The 4,485-nt window shown below is 35.3% G+C and overlaps 1 pseudogene; it reads left to right on the forward strand.

Moving 5' to 3' along the window:
- Positions 1–4,222, forward strand: part of LOC107599653 (vimentin-like) — a 9,565-nt pseudogene extending 5,343 nt beyond the window's left edge.
- The last annotated feature ends 263 nt before the right edge of the window (positions 4,223–4,485 follow it).

Below are 4,485 nucleotides of genomic sequence, written 5' to 3' on the forward strand. Positions count from 1 at the left end.
TCAGCGGGTGTTGCATTGCTTCAGTCCAAAAGAAGTTAATTAAAAAGCGCCCATGTATAAAAAAAAAGTGTCTCACATGGTTCCGGGGGGTGAACAAAGGCCTCCTTTAGCGAATCGATGCCTTTTTGTAAGAAAAATATCCATATTCAAAATGTAATAATCACTTTAATGTAGCTTGCACCAACAGTTGTACACGGAAGCAGTTCACGGGAGAATGACGTGAGTTCAGCGTTGCGCATGTGCCGGTGAGTCTCGTGAAAACCAACGTTTGTTTACAGGATCAAAGGAAGCAAAGTTTCCTTACTTTAGCAAAGGAAAACCAGTCTCCTCTTGGCTTATATCGAAATCCTCTGACATTCTTCTTTACAAATCCTCGTTTTGTAATTCCTGACCGTTGTTTTGTTTTGATCGCTCCCCTGCGTTTCCGCGTTCGTCACTTCTAAACGGCGCATGCGCAAAGCCGACCTCATACTTCATTCCCCCGGAACTGCTTCTGTGTGCAACTGCTGGCGCAAGCTAGATTAAAGTGATTATTACGTTTTGAATATGAATATTTTTCTTACAAAAAAGCATCGATTCGCTACAGGAGGTCTTTGTTCACCCAACACCTGACTGGATTCAAGTCTTGACTGGATTCGTCTGAAAGAAGAAAGTCATATACATCTAGGATGCATTGAGGGTGAGTATTTTATATGCTAATTTTTTATGCATGGGTGCTTTTTAATTAACTTATTTTAGACTGAAGCAATGCAACACCCACTGACTGCAATGATAGTGCTTGAAAGATCAAAGACAATTTTTTACCGTTTCAAGTCCTGACTGGATTCGTCTGAAAGAAGAAAGTCATATACATCTAGGATGCCTCAGGGGTGAGTAAAACGCAGCCTAAATTTCATTTTTGGGTGAACTAACCCTTTAAGACATGGCAGATGGTCGACGTAGAGGCTTGTGTGGATTTAGAGACCATCTGCTCCTCTGTCATGGTATTGATCATCCTAATGGACCGATTGATCTATTAGCCTAGATCTTCAAACATGAAACTAGCACAGTCAACAGAAAACAAAAGCCAGAGAGGCAGATGGCGCTTTCTCTTTATCTTGCACTTTCTCTTTTTTTGTAGTTTGCTGACCTGTCAGAAGCTGCTGCCCGTAACAACGAAGGGATCCGTCTGGCCAAGCAGGAGGCCAATGACTATCGCCGGCAGCTTCAATCTCTCACCTGCGACTTAGAGGGTCTTAAAGGAACTGTAAGTACTGGAGAAAATTATATTAGCTTCAGTGTTCTTTTATTGTATCATTGCAATACTATTATAGTTTTTAAATTATAGTTTTATTACATTTTTTTATTCACATTTAATTTTAGTATTTTTTTTAAATATGTCTATATAGTTTTTATTTTTATTTCAGTTGTAGTTTTAGTTATTTTAGTGCATCAAGTTAAATGTGATGTACTAAAATGTTTAATATTTAAAATTAAATGTAATTTATTTTAATATTTTATTTTTTATTTCAGAGATTTTATTACAAGTAACATATTTATTTTATTATTATTTATTGGTTTTAATTAACTTTAATAACCCTGATTAGCATTTATTAAAGTGCTTTATATTATGGCTGCTTGAATTACAAATGATCGGATCCATCATTTCAGAATGAGTCCCTGGAGCGTCAGATGAGAGAGATGGAAGATAACTTTTCCATCGAGGCATCCGGGTACCAGGACTCCATCGGTCATCTAGAGGACGACATCCGCAACATGAAGGATGAGATGGCGCGCCATCTACGTGAATACCAGGATCTGCTGAATGTTAAAATGGCCCTGGATATTGAGATCGCCACCTACAGGAAGCTCCTGGAAGGCGAAGAAAGCAGGTGAACTTTTGCTTTTGCAAATATATTTTCTCTGTTTTGGGATTCTTATATTTTCTTTAAACGTGCATTCAGCATGGACTTATAATGACACCAAGTGGAAAAAATGCAGCATCATGAAAAAGTAAAAATTTTGGTTACAGATGTAATTGTAGAAATATGCTATTAACTATCAGTGTTATTTAGTATGTAACATTATATTTTTTATTAATGTTGTAAATTAGCTTTAATTTTTCAATTTTCAGTTTTCATTTAAATTGTATTTGTTCAATTTAAATTTTTTAGTTGTTTTATTTTTGTTTAGTGTAATTGTTTTAATTTAAAGGGGTCCTATTATGCTCTTTTACAAAGTCTTGATTTTGTTTTGGGGGTGTACTAGAACAGGCTCTCGTACTAGGTTGTTCGAAAAACACATTATTTTTCACATATTTTACATTATTACAACACCTCTCTCCCTAGTCTGGCATGAACGGCTCGAATAGTTCCTGTATCAAATGAAGGCCCGCCTTGTGAAATGCGAAATGTGCTGTGATTGGTCAGCTGGGCCAGTGTGTGCTGTGATTGGCAGCACTCGGCGCCTGGTCGGGAAATGTTATTCCCTTACCATAGCCGCCTGCCAGCTTCAGTGTAAATATTGCGTCAAAATCAAATCAATTTGAGCGCGATTTAAACCCGGATGATTGTAACCACTCTAAGTTCGTCTGCCTTGGGAAAGCTAGCGTGTCTCTGACATAGTGATAACACTCGTTGCCTTCTCTAGTGCAGCTCAAACAGGTCACATCCCATTAGTCGGTAAATATGCATTGTAGTCCAAACGAGTCGTTCGTTGTAGTTTTTGAAAAGTGATTTCTGTTAAATAAAATATCTCCTTTTGAATTGGACTTTGAGCTTTGTAACTTTACAGATCTTTTTTTATGCTCAAACAGCAACATTATAGACTAATTAAAGTTGAAAAAGTGAAAAAGCATAATAGGACCCCTTTAATAATTTAAATTAATTAATATATAAATTTTTAATTTATTATGAATTTATACATTTATACATAAATTCTGAAAATTAATGAATTTAATAAAATTATATTTTATTTTATTTCAGCTATCAAAAAATGTGTTTAATAGATTTAGTTATAGTCAACTTTATCATTAATATGTTATATATTTATAATCATAAATATGTTTTTGACTTGACATTGGGTTTTATGCATTAGTTTTCTCTTTTTTTCTTTCTAGGATCACCACACCATTTCCCAACCTCTCATCATTATCCCTACGAGGTACAGTATATTTTTGTTAATCCTGAATGCAAATAATGTATTACAACTACAACCATGTATTGATGAATAATTATGATAGTAAAATAAATAGGCGTATCAATTTTTTAAATGGAGAAGGAAATGTTTCCCATGTCCCATATTTTGTGTTAAAATAGCATCCAATTAAATCAAATCAAATACATGTTTACTTGCGGAGGGAATAGATATGGTTTTTGCATGAAACCATTGAAATTCAAGATGAATTCAGTAACCAACATTTTGAGTTTTCCAATTAAGCCCATTTTGATAGCTTTGTACATATGTGGATCTATGCAGTTTAGTAACAATATTTCGCTTTAAAAAAAAAATAAATGGTTGAAAACCATTGGTCAAAAACTACTTACAATTAGAGGCTTCTCTCCGTCTCAAAACCACACTTTCATGATGAAATGACTATGTTTGATTCATATTTTGACTGCAGAGTCCATGAAGGAAACCAGACCTGCGATGGACAGCCTATCAAAGAAAGTGGTTATAAAGACCATCGAGACCAGAGATGGACATGTGAGTGGCATGAAAAGTCTTTACATAACTTAACATAAGTTTTTAGATGAAAATGATGACCTTTTGACCTTTCATCCACCACAGATAATTAACGAGTCCACCCAGAATGATGATCTGGAATGAGTTGCACATGAACCTGTGACCAGTAGGCGCACTAGAGAGCTGAAGATCCACGCTGGAGTAGAATGAGGAGGAATGAAGTTTCTTTTGTTGTTTCTGTTGAGAGAAAAAAAGAAAAACAGCTTTAAAGTGCCTTTTTTGCATTGCCACATTAGAGCTCTCTCGCCACATTAGAGACTGTTGATAGAGCTGTATTAGACCTGAAAAGATAACGTAGGCCACTGAGTAAACCAGCTTTATCCAGGTTTATGTTTACCACGATGTCTGTAGTTTACACTGTTGAAGACCACAGCAATACTGCTACACCTTTTGCTGTTTTGTAAAATGATTGCAAATTACCAAAAACTTGATGAACTTGTGTCTCTTGCACAAAAAAGTCTACAAATTTCCACAAATTCAATAAACCTTTTAAAGAATACGCAGATTCCTTTATTTCATGAACAGCATTTGTCATTAATTTCTTATTACCATGCAAAATGAGCTAAACATCTGAGGGGCATTTTTCAAATGCTTTTCTAGCTGTTGCGCAGTAAAATCTTCTACGTCATAAAAATAAACAGATTAGCAGGATCTATCCGGGCAATGAGCAACACAAGAACATTTCTATGATTTGATTAAAGGTAATTTCTTGAACGCTAATGGGTGAGCTCTAATGAGATCATCATCTCATCATGTTTAGTG

Source organism: Sinocyclocheilus grahami, unplaced genomic scaffold (assembly GCF_001515645.1).
Source record: "Sinocyclocheilus grahami isolate Dianchi unplaced genomic scaffold, SAMN03320097.WGS_v1.1 scaffold270.1, whole genome shotgun sequence".
NCBI classification, from domain to species: domain Eukaryota; kingdom Metazoa; phylum Chordata; class Actinopteri; order Cypriniformes; family Cyprinidae; genus Sinocyclocheilus; species Sinocyclocheilus grahami.